Genomic DNA, 13041 nt, shown 5'->3' on the forward strand with positions numbered 1-13041 from the left:
TTTCTGCTTCTTCTTGACTCAGTCTAGGAAGGTTGTATTGTTCTAGGAATTTATCCATTTCTTCTAGGTTGTTGAATTTAGTGGCATAAAGTTTTTCATAGTATTCTACAATAATTCTTTGTATATCTACGGTGTCCGTGGTGATTTCTCCTCTTTCATTTTGGATTTTGTTTATACGAGTTCTTTCTCTTTTTTCCTTGGTAAGTCTTGCCAAGGGTTTGTCAATTTTGTTGAACTTTTCAAAGAACCAGCTCCTTTTTCTATTAATTTTTCTATAGTTTTTCTGTTCTCTATTTCATTTATTTCTGCTCTGATTTTTATTATCTCCTTTCTTCAGCTGGTTTTGGGTTGTCTTTGGTCTTCTTTTTCTAGTTCGTTAAGGTGTGAAGTTAGTTGGTTCACTTGGGCTCTCTCTTGTTTGTTCATATATGCCTGAAGTGATATGAACTTCCCTCTTATCACTGCTTTTGCTGCATCCCATAGATTCCGATATATCGTATTGTCATTTTCATTAGTCTATATATATCTTTTTTTTTTTTTTTTTTTTTTTTTTTTTTTCATTTTTCTGAAGCTGGAAACAGGGAGAGACAGTCAGACAGACTCCCGCATGCGCCCGACCGGGATCCACCCAGCACGCCCACCATGGGGCGGCGCTCTGCCCACCAGGGGGCGATGCTCTGCCCATCCTGGGCGTCGCCATATTGCGACCAGAGCCACTCTAGCGCCTGAGGCAGAGGCCGAGGAGCCATCCCCAGCGCCCGGGCCATCTTTGCTCCAATGGAGCCTTGGCTGCGGGAGGGGAAGAGAGAGACAGAGAGGAAAGCGCGGCGGAGGGGTGGAGAAGCAAATGGGCGCTTCTCCTGTGTGCCCTGGCCGGGAATCGAACCCGGGTCCTCCGCACGCTAGGCCGACGTTCTACCGCTGAGCCAACCGGCCAGGGCTAGTCTGTATATATCTTTTGATCTCTGCACTTATTTCTTCTTTGATCCATTCATTTTTTAAAAGTATGTTGTTTAGTTTCCACATTTTTGTGGGATTTTTTTCCTCTTTTTTGCAGTTGAATTCTAGTTTCAAGGCTTTATGATCAGAAAATATGCTTGGTACAACTTCGATTTTTATGAATTTGCTGATGTTGTTTTTGTGGCCCAACATATGGTCAATTCTTGAGAATGATCCATGTACACTGGAGAAAAATGTATACTCAGTCACTTTGGGATGATATGTCCTGTAGATTTCTATCATATCCAGGTGCTCTAGTGTTTTGTTTAAGGCCAGTATATCTTTGTTGATTCTCTGTTTGGGTGACAGATCTAGAGTTGTCAGTGGTGTATTGAGGTCTCCAAGTATGATTGTATTTTTGTCAGTTTTTGTTTTAAGATCAATAAGTAGCTGTCTTATATATTTTGGTGCTCCTTGGTTTGGTGCACATATATAAAGAATTGTTATGTCTTCTTGATTCAGTGTCCCCTTAGCCATTATGAAATGGCCATTTTTTTGTCTCTGAGTACTTTTCCTGTCTTGTAGTGCATTATCTGATATGAGTATTGCTATACCTGCTTTTTTTTGGATGTTATTTGCTTGGAGTATTGTTTTCCAGCCTTACACTTTGAATTCATTTTTATCCTTGTTACTTAGATGAGTTTCCTGTAGGCAGCATACAGTTGGATTTTCTTGTTTAATCCATTCTGCTACTCTGTGCCTTTTTATTCGTGAGTTTAATCCATTTACATTTAGTGTAATTATTGACACTTGTGAGTTCCCTATTGCCATTTTATATCTTGCTTTCAGTTAGTTTTGTGTCTTGTTTGATCCTTCTCTTTCGTTTTTCTATCTTTTGTTTTTATTTGGTTGTATTCCATACATCTTTCCTCTGTTGCTATCTTTTTTATCTCATGTGCTTCTGTGGTGGTTTTTTCAATGGTGGTTATCTTTGAGTAATGAAAAGGGTCCCTACCCTGTTCATTGTAGCGAACTATTTTGTGAGTACTTTTGCACTCCATCGTCCTTTGCTACTGTTAATCTCCATCTTCTCCCCCCCTTTCTTTTTGTTGTTGTCACAGTTTAAATTTGGTTTTATTGTGTTCTTCTTGGAGGTTTTACTTCTGGTTCTGTTTTTTGTTGTTGTTGTTGTTCTTTGTATCTGATTGGAGAACCCCCTTTAGTAATTCCTGGAGTGGGGTTTTTTTGATGATAAATTCCCTCATCTTTTCTGTATCTGTGAATGTTTTTATTTCTCCTTCATATTTGAAGGATAGCTTTGATGGGTATAGTATTCGTGGCTGAAAGTTCCTCTCTTTCAGGACTTTAAATATTGGGGTCCACTCTCTTCTAGCTTGTAGAGTTTCTGCTGAGAAATCTGATGATAATCTAACGGGCCTTCCTTTATATGTTGTATTCTTCTTTTCCCTGGCTACCTTGAGTATTTTTTCTTTGCTGTTGGTTTGTGTCATCTTCATTATGATACGCCTTGGAGTAGGTTTGTTGGGGTTAAGAAAACTTGGAGTTCTGTTTGCTTCTTGAACTTGAGGCTTTAGTTCTTTCCACAGGCTTGGGAAGTTCTCATCTATTATTTGTTTGAGTATGTTCTCCATTCCATTTTCTCTCTCTTCTCCCTCTGATATACCTATTATTCTTATGTTAATCTTTTTGATGGAGTCAGATAGTTCTTGTAGGGCTATCTCATTTTTTTAAATTTTTGAGTCTCTTTCTTCTTCTCTCTGTTGTGCCTCAGGTTGCTTGTCTTCTATTTCACTAATCCTCTCTTCTATCTGACCTGTTCTATTAGCTAAGCTTGTTACTTCGTTTTTCAGCTCGTGAATTGAGTGTTTCATCTCTGTTTGATTTGTTTATAGTTTCAATTTCCTTGGACATATATTTTTTGTGTTCATTGAGTTGTTTTCTGAGCTCCCTAAATTGCCTTTCTGTGTTTTCTTGTATATCTCGGAGGATTTTTAGGATCTATTTTGAATTCTCTGTCATTTAGCTCCAAGGTTTCCAATATATTAAATTTTTTCTCCATAGATTTTTCCTCATCTAGCTGTGTTACCTCTCTTTCTTTTGTATCCATGATATTCGATTTTCTCTTCCTTAATGGCATCTGAGGGTGGTTTTGTTGATAGTATTAATGAGATTTAATAAAGAATAGAAAGTTAAAAAAATAAAAAGATAAAAAAGAGTTGTTTTTTTTTAAATTAATAATGAAATAAAGAAAAATAAAATAAAATAAAAATTTAAAAAAAAAGGAAATTATTACCCCCCTCCTTTTTTCCTCTCCTCTCCTCTCCTCTCCCCTCTTTCTTGAGAAAATCTTGTGGTGAACTGTGAATTATAACAAACAATGCCTGTAATGGAGGGCCTGAATTGGGGAAAAGTAATAAAGGGTCCAAAAAAAGAGAAAAAAAAAGAAAAAGAAAAAAGAAGGGGGTATGGACCCACAAAAAGCAAATAAGGAAAAAATTTGGGTCAAGAATAAAATGATTTGCTTTTAGGTGTTGGTTGACTAAGAGTTATGATGAGAGGAATAAGAGGAAAACAGAAAAATGGGGGGGACAAATTAAAAAATTACTATTGTATTTAGTGGAACAAGAACTAGATTAAATGGAGAGCCAGGGATGGGAGCACTGCTAGTGAGTTAAAAAGGTGAAGTAAAAACCCCCCAAAATGCCACAAACATAAGTTTGAGTCCCAGGTAAGATAATTTGTTTGTTATTGAGGTTTGAATGAGAGGAGATGTAAAGGAGAAAGGAAGAAACTAATATAGAGGGAGAAAAGAAAGACAGAGAGAGAAAAAAAGAGGGAACCACTAAAAGAAGAAAAAATAAAAAAGAGGAGAGAGAGAGAGAGAGAGAGAGTTAAGTGTTTTGGAGTGCGACCCTCATAGAGAGAAAGGAAGAGGAGAGAAAAGATAATGGGAGATGTAACACTTATGGGTAGTGTAGTTCAAGGAGAGGAGAGAGTAAGACCGGCAGAGAGTTAATCAGCCAAATTGGAGGAGGAAAAAAAATATCAAGAATGAAGATAAGAGAAACAAACAAACAAATATAATAAAATGGGATAGGTTATAAAGTCTGCAGATTATTCTTGATTTTGAGAGGTTATCTTCTGACTTTTTCTTTTCTCTCCCTCTTCCTGTTCGGTGACTCTGTACCCTGGGTTCTGCCCCTTTGGCACGCTCAGGTAGAGGTTTGCAGTTGATAAGTCTCTATGGCGATGTCATGTATTGTGCTTTAGTCTCGTTGGCAGTCGAGGCTCATTAGCATTTATAGGCTCCGACAGTGAGAGAGTCCATGTTCCTGGAGCCTTTCTCCCAGTCTTTCCTTCCTCAATTAGTAGCCTTATAATCCAGCTATGGGGTTGCTGCTGCCTCTGCCTGGATAGTAAGAGGCTCAAAGAGCTGGCAACTCCCCACTCTATTTCCACTCAGCACAGGGCTCTGGGTAAGGCTCAGTCAGTCAGAGCTGCTAGCATAATCTGGCGGTGTTTCTGCCCACTCAAAGACCTCTGGCTCTTCCACTCTGTCCAGTAACATAGGCGGGTGCCCACTTCCGAGGCACTTGGAGGAAACTCTTGCTCACTATCTGCGTGCGCAGACCAGGATATCCGGCCAGCAGTCTCACGCTCTGAGTGAAACTCCCAACCACATGGAAAAGTTCCAGTGTTGGAATTAGCTCCTGCTCCGTCCCCGTGCGCGGCTTTTGCAAGGTGCTGGGGCAGCCCGAGATTCCGCTTTGGCCCACACAAAGGCCCCTGACTCTGCCCCTCTGTGCAATAACACTGCCGAGGCACTCGGAGGAATCTCTCGCTCACTATCTGTGCGCACAGACCAGGATATGAGGCCGGCTGCGTTTCCCTCTGAGTGAATCCCCTACCAGCATGGAAAAGTTCCGCTGTTGGAACTAGATTTCACTCCCTCCCGTGCGCAGCCTTCCCAGGGTGCCGGGGCTGCCCAGAGATTCCGCTTTCGGCCCAGAGAAAGGCCTCTGACTCTGCCTCTCTGTGGGGTAACACGGGCACCCACTCCTGGGGCCCAGGAAGAAATTTCTTGCCCACTATCTGGAGATCGGGTAAAATGGCTGCCCCGCTTGTCTTTGTTTGGGTTTGGTGCGTGTGTTAGCTTGTATTGCCCGGGTTGCCACAGGATCAGTTTTTCCTCGGCTTGGATCTCTGTGCCACAGCCTGGTTCGGCCGTTTGTGCCACGGCCTGGATCTATTCACCCCCATTGCCCGCCTCAGTTTCTGTATTCACGGATCCCAGAGAAAGCCGTCCTGTTTAGGTTAGTGAGGAAGGTGGAGCATTTATTACTCCCTATTTCCTTCGGGGTTTGGTTATATATTTAGCCAATTTTTCGCTCAACCATACCTTCGGGTGTATTGCAAAACATCTGGAGGCTCCAAGGATAGGTTTTTCTGTTTCTGGTTGAAGATCTTGTTGAGTTTTGAGGGAGATTTATTGCTATCGCTTCCTACCCCGCCATTACTCTGACGTCATCTCCACTATCTTATTTTTTTAAACATAACCCCATTTGAGAATAACCCAACTTTTCCAAACTTACGAATATTGTCCAAGGTTTTCTGCTAATGTTCTTCTTTTGCTCTATTGCACCTCCATATTTATTCTGTAGATCTCATTTTCATGTTTGTAGTCTATACTTTTTAAATAAAATCCTAAATGCAGTCATCCCTCCTTACTTTTATATAGAAGTATTTTAGTCCTACCTTTAGGAGACATTTTAAAATAATTTTATATTAACTGTCTCACTCTGTTTTATTAAAATGAAGAATATCTTGGGATGAGATTTACAAATTCTAAAAAATAATAAAAATTCATAATATTTAACAAACTAGATTTTGGGTTCTGTAATATATTACTCTTCAACTTAAAACCATTTGTATGAGTCTCCTTTTGCATAATTTTTGATTTTCTCTTCCTTACTGATCTCTTGACCGGATGTGGTTGCAGTTGAATAAAAGAGAGCCAAAACAATCTTTAAAGCTAAGGCTGTTCTTGTGATTCTTCATGAAGGTGGTAGAAAACTAGAGATTGATGTGTTGGAAACAGATCTTGTAAAATGGTCTCAGAAGTTTTGAAGAGTCTCTACTTTTTCTTTTTGTATGAATATTTATCAAATATTTATGAAATAGTTTCTTATCTAGATCAGGTGATGGACATTTAAAGAGAATGTCCATACCTTCCATCCATTCCCTCTCCACATACAGCAAGCATTTGGACTGGTTGATTCTTGGTATATATAAGAAACAGTTATAGCCAAGGTGGGATTGAATGTCAAGGGGGACAATATTGCATTAAATCATACATAATATTGTCCAGAGAGAATTGAGAAAAAAATAAGAACTTTCTTGATTTGTTGAAATCGCATATATAAAACATAAAAACTAGGTTAAAGATCACTTAATTGTTACAGTATCCACACATCTATGACTATCTATGCTAGAAGAAGCCTGATTTGGCACATACTTGAGTTTCTACTGCCTGAGGAAATACCTATGTGAGTCCAGCTACCAAAGATAAAATTCAGGCCCTGGCCGGTTGGCTCAGTGGTAGAGCTTCGGCTCGGTGTGTTGAGGTCCCTGGTTTAATTCCTAGCCAGGGCACCAGGGCACACAGGAGAAATGCCCATCTGCTTCTCCACCCTTCCCTGTCTCCTTTCTCTCTATCTCTCTCTTCCCTTCCTGCAACCAAGGCTACATTGGAGCAAAAGTTGGCCTAGACACTGAGGATGGCTTCACGCCTCCATCTTAGGCCCTAGAACCTCTGGTTGCAGCAGAGCAATGTCCAAAATGGGCAGAGTTTTACCCCCCTGTAGCCATGCCAGGTGGATCTCAGTTGGTTGCATGCTAGAGTCTGTCTCTCTGCCTCCCTGCTTCTCATTTCAGAAAAATATATTAAAAAAAGACAAATTTCAGTGGTAAAGATAATATTAATTTGTAAAAAATGTGATTATTGCCTTCAACTGTGTTTGTTAGAATTTCTGTAGATTTGTCTCAGCCAATAAGAAAATAATAATTAATGGGTACATAAAAATTTTTAACACATTATTTCTGGATATGCCGTGGTCAGTGACAACTGAATTCCAGATAGAATATTTCTTTTTTTTTTTTCTTTTTTTCTTTTTTTGTATTTTTCTGAAGCTGGAAATGGGGAGGCAGTCAGACAAACTTCCGCATGCGCCCAACCGGGATCCACCCAGCATACCCACCAGGGAGGGGGTGCTTTGCCCATCCGGGCGTCACTCTGTTGAGACCAGAGCCAGTCTAGCACCTGAGGCAGAGGCCAAGGAGCCATCCCCAGCGCTCGGGCCATCTTTTGCTCCAATGGAGCCTCGGCTGTGGGAGGGGAAGAGAGAGACAGAGAGGAAGGAGAGGGGGAGGGGTGGAGAAGCAGATGGGCTTTTCTCCTGTGTGCCCTGGCTAGGAATCGAACCCGGGACTTCCACACGCCAGGCTGACACTCTACCACTGAGCCAACTGGCCAGGGCCCAGATAGAATATTTCTTGATGCTTCCTAAAGTTCAGGTAATAAGAGAGTTAACTAGTGGCAACTGATTTTAAAAGCAGTATTATTATATGTTTCAAACAGCTAACAATATGGAAATGTGTATCTGTTCTGAAAATATCTTAAAGAGACTAACCAACTGAAGAAGTTAACAGATTGGGCATTGATTGATATTTCAATTCTCCCTACTTGATTAGCAGGACTATTACCACTATTATCTTTGCTCACAGACTTCTGAATGTCAGCTCTCTGATTAGGATGGCCAGTTAAGACAAATACCATTAAAAGAAAAAAAATGCATTCCAAAGGAATATATTGCTAGAAGACCAAAAAGTAAATCCTCTGTTTTTACTTTTCTCTTTTTTAAAAAAAAATTGAATTTATGGGTATGACCCTGGTTATTTAAACCATATAGATTTCAAGTGTACAATATAACATGTCATGTATACACCACATCATACATTCACCACCCAAAGTCAAGTCTCTTTCTGCCACCATTTATCCCCTCTTTGCTCTCATTTGTCTCCTCTCATCCCCCATTCCTTCTGAGAATCATCATATTGTTGTATGTCTGGTTTTTCTTTTTCTTTTCTTCTTTTATTTTTATTTTTTGCTTAATCCCTTTACCTCTTTCCACTAGCCGCCCCGCCTTGCGCTGCTCCCCCCCACAATGTCCCTTCCTTCTGATAATTATCTGTGCCCTTGGTTTTTTTTACATAGGTTCACATGTTACAATATAAATATTCTAACCAATCTAATTAGTGATTTACTGGTTTACTTGTAGGGAGTTGAGATTTTCTTAATCCATTAAAAAATAAATAAATTCCACATATATATCCAAAAAGGGACTGTAGAAGAGTGCAACATTTTATGTGGAATGTAGTTAAAATAATAAGCTACTTTTATCCAGTAACTGTAAGTAATAATAATAGTATTACTATTCATATGCATCCAGTACAATTATCAGTATATATAACCTTATCCCAAAATTTCATTTAAATGAAAAGAATTATTTATATATAGAGAGAGATAGATAAGAAGATATGGAAGAAACCTGTATAATGTCAATTATCCAGGAAGATTTTGTGATTCCCCAGGTAGAAAACAAATCTGTATTCAATTATTTTATTTTCTCACTTCCTAGAGAATGTCAGGCAACCACATCTAACAAGTCAGCATTAGTCACAGCTCCTCTTTGTTTTTGGTGCTCTTGCTTTCCTTTCTCTAGTTTGGATCCCATGGTTGATTCTTATGAAAGCCTTATAATTGTCCCAACTCCAGCTCCCCTTTTTCACATAATAATATTTAGTTGGTAAAATCATAATCTTGCTGAAACCTAAGCGTCAAGGACACTTGCTCAATTTTTATCTTTTACCCAAACACACTTCTACTGCACAAGACACTGCTGACTAAATTACATGAGTCTTCTAACAATTTGCACCTCAGATACTCAATTCACACATTGTTCTGCAAACCAATTAACTTAGACTTTACAAAATTTCAGTGTCATATAAGAAAAGAGAATAAAATGGGCTGAGACACTGATTTATATTCAAAGTGAAAAAAAGAGACGTGATAAATGCAAACTCTGTATTACACTTGCCTGCATTCTCGATCAAGTAATAAGGTATGCCTTATATTAAATCACAATATTATATAAATCTTGTTTCTGAGTGTGGTAATTACATGTAGTTATGTATATGAGGATTCTTTTAAAAATGTCATTATACTGACAGAAGGAGAAGGGAGAAATTTTAGTGTACAAAACATGCAGAAAAACATAGATAAAAGGTTGATTAGAGGTGTCCACTTAGAGCAGGAGAGGAAAAAGGGACTATACAGTGAACATATGAGTCACCATGAGAAAGCCAACCTGCAGAGCAACAGGGCCAGCAAGGTCTGACGTTTCCTATCTGTGTGGAGCAACGGGGGCAGCTTCTGCCTTGACAATTAATTATAGAAATGAAGGAACTTTCTGGCAATTTAACCAGTATATCAAGGCCATTGGTCATGGGAGATTTTGCATGAGTCCTCAAATATCTTCTATAGAAGTGTTTTTCACAAGGAGAGCTGAGAGTGTACTCAACATTTCAGAATTTAGCTAAGTGGGTCTCTCTACTTAAGATTATTAACAATTTTGTCAGAAATGTTGACTTGGATTATATGAGGACTGGGAACCTACATTTTAACTAAAAAGACAGGTAAATTTTTATGCAAGGAATTTAGAATTTTCATAAAGAAACTTAGATTGTTTTTCTATATTTCTTTGTGCCAGATCTCAATTTATGTTTTATTTTTTTCTTACCAATTTGAAAATATTCATCTCCATTTTACATTTTTTTTCATAAATTTCAACACCATGCTTAGAGAAGTGGATAGTTCTGTATGGCTATTTATAAATACAACTAATCAACTATGTATTGTATTTACAATTACTTGAAGTATGTGTGTATATAATGGTGTTTTTCTGAAGTAGCACTGATAGCAACTCTACCAGTTAGATTATAGCAAGGGCCAATCTCACTTTTCATACGAAAAAATAGAGTACACTAACCTTAAATAACACACTTATAACTTAATTTGTTCTTTTTATTATAGAAAAACTGCATTGTTAAAACAAAAGTACTTATACTTCTGAGGTTTTATATCTTAACTTACTGAATTCACACAGATCTTGGTTATTGTCTGACATAATGAACACCTCCTGAGGTTGGTTGCTGTGAATATCCTTAGTACCTAAGTGTGTTACTGGTGAAACAAAAATTATAGAAAGAAAGAATAAAAGTTAAAAGAAAGAACAAGAATGAAAAGAAGAGGAAGTAGTTATGTGTATAATGATGAAACTAAAATATTCCTGGGATTTCTACCCCAACCCCCTTGGAGAAAAGCTATGTAGTGTGCCTGATGTGTTTAAGTAGAGCTTTATATTCTTATCCAAAAGTATTTTCCTATATGTAAAAAGCCCTTGATACCTATTAATTTTCCAGTATCCTCCACTGTGAAGCACTTTTCCTTATGCTGTTGTGAATTGGAATTAAAGTACCATATGTTAATTCTGAAGAGCTTTTATTCTATAAAGTGTTTATTGAGATTGTGGGTACCCTTTCAATTTTTGTTGCAACTGTGTAGTAAAATATAAAGCAAAACAAAAAAATTGTGTGTGTGTCTGTGTATGAAGAGTGTGTGTGTATATGCTGTATTGACCTGTATGTGCACTTTGTATGATTAATATTTTTCTTACATCAAAAATGTATTGCAAAAAATATATCTTATTTAAATGATTAAAATGAAATGTAAAAGAAATATAGAAATACTTTAAGAATTGTATTTATAAATTTAAATTATTAATTTCAATTTTATGATACTTTTATTATAAAAGTACAGTATAAAATTCTATTTAAAGACAACTGAAATTTGCTTTTACTATCATTTACTATCATTTTCTGCAGTAATAAACTGGATTTTATAAGAATTTTTCAAACATCCTTTGCATTATATATGCATGTGAGTGTGTAAATCAGTTTTTTCATTTGATTTGAAGCAGGCAATATCTTATTGGCAATGATTTGCCACTGCACGGATCCAGATCACCCTGAGCTTTTTCCTTCTTTCCTGGAAAAATTTTGCAGGTACTATCCCATAGTAAAAATAAATGTTAATATCTTGATATCTAAAAATTATTCACGAATCTTGGAAAACATTTACTAAGGGTAGGAAGAATGACTTTTGATGGATAATTTATTTCATTGAATTTATAATTTTTAAAAATTAACATAATCCAAATATTTCAAAACTTTATGAGTCAAAGTTTATTAAACAATTCCTATGTGTGTTTTTCTGAGATAGAGTATAAGTACCTTGCTATAGCAGATATTATATGTGTACTGCAGTAGAATAAATCTGTTTTACCTGTGAATAGTATGTACCTGTAAGTGCATTTTTAGTCATAGGTTGAACTGAAGTTTTAAGCTAGAGTGGGTTGGGGAAAAGAAAGTATGTAGACTTCTACAAAAAACAGAGTGTCTATTGTTCTTATTGCTGTGTCCTCTTCTAAAACACGGACTGCCCTCCCAGCACTTACTCAGAAGCTAAGAAATTAGGTACTGCCATATTTCAATAATATTGATTTATTTCCTCCACTCCAAATGTAATAAAGGGAAACTTTCTCCCTTAAGGGTGATCAATGCCATCAATCCCAAAACCTATCACTTAAAGGAAAAGATAACTTATTTTAAATTAAAAATTATTAATTTTTTTTATTTTTAAAATTGAATTTATAGGCATTGTTACTAGAACAAGTTGCTCATCACTGCCAATCAATCACAGACATGGATCTGAGTGATATGAGTGTCTGTTACTCAGATTGCCAGCAAATTATAAAGGCATAAGATTCATGTCTGAAAAAACTGCCTTAATACTCTCCTGGTGCTGGTTGTTTTTATGTATCCAAAGGCAAAGTCTGTGCAGAGGTGGAGGTACAGTTGGCATGAATGCCTCCTCTATAGTTCTTCTGGTGTTGACACAGGCCCAGTTAGCATGGTCCTATCTGGTGTTCTTGATAAATCTTCAAGCCAGCCTGGGTCAGGTGTCTTCCAGGAACAGCCGGGATCTGGAACCTCTGGGACCATCTGCCTCTGGGAATTGTCTATGAAAAGACTCCCTATTTTCTTAGGATACAAAGTAAAGATTTAAGATTGGTAATCTAAGTTTCTATTAATTTATAGTCCTTAACTTTTCACAGTAAATCCTGTGACTAGGCTTTTACAAACAATTATTGTGATTTAAACTCCCCTAATTGTCAGGTCCTTCCACAATATAAGCTTTTCTGACATTCCTAAAAAGGTAATCTTTTGCATATATTTAAAATAAAAGCCAGGGAGATATTAAGAGAGAAAAGCAAGCATATTAACTATTTCCTAACCCTTATAAAATCTCTTATTCATTACAACTAAAATCTGCTATTACTGAAGCTAAATTTCTTACTTTTGGGCTCCCCTATCAATGTGACACTGTTTGACAAAATTATACAGGTTTCATGGGCACAGTTCTATTACACATCTTCAGTACCTTGTGCTTGACTCTCCAAGTCAACTCTCCCTCCCTTATCATTTATCCCTTGACATACGCCTGTAGGCCCCCCTTCCAGCTCCAGCAATCACAACACTGTTATCCTTGTCCTAAGTGTTTATTTTTTCTTTTCTTTTTGTCCATTTTGTAGTGATGGGTGAAAAGCTACTTCCTGTTTCTGCCAATGTGCATCCCTATGAGTCCTGATTCTTACATCTAGTTCATCAACTCTAATAGCACCTCTGAGTAAGATTGTTTCTAACAAAACAGAAATTTTAAATTTGCTAATTTCATAGATAAACTATTCTTCCAGTGGCTAACAGTTGAGCTACTGGTAAACGAGCTTTGTGAAAACATTAAATAGAAGGTAAATCCTTGAATTGCTGCTGTCTTTACAATATAGGAATGTTTAACCACCTAAACATTAGTTTTATCCTCTTGTATGTCTCTTTCTGACACCT

Source organism: Saccopteryx leptura, chromosome 1 (assembly GCF_036850995.1).
Source record: "Saccopteryx leptura isolate mSacLep1 chromosome 1, mSacLep1_pri_phased_curated, whole genome shotgun sequence".
NCBI lineage: Eukaryota > Metazoa > Chordata > Mammalia > Chiroptera > Emballonuridae > Saccopteryx > Saccopteryx leptura.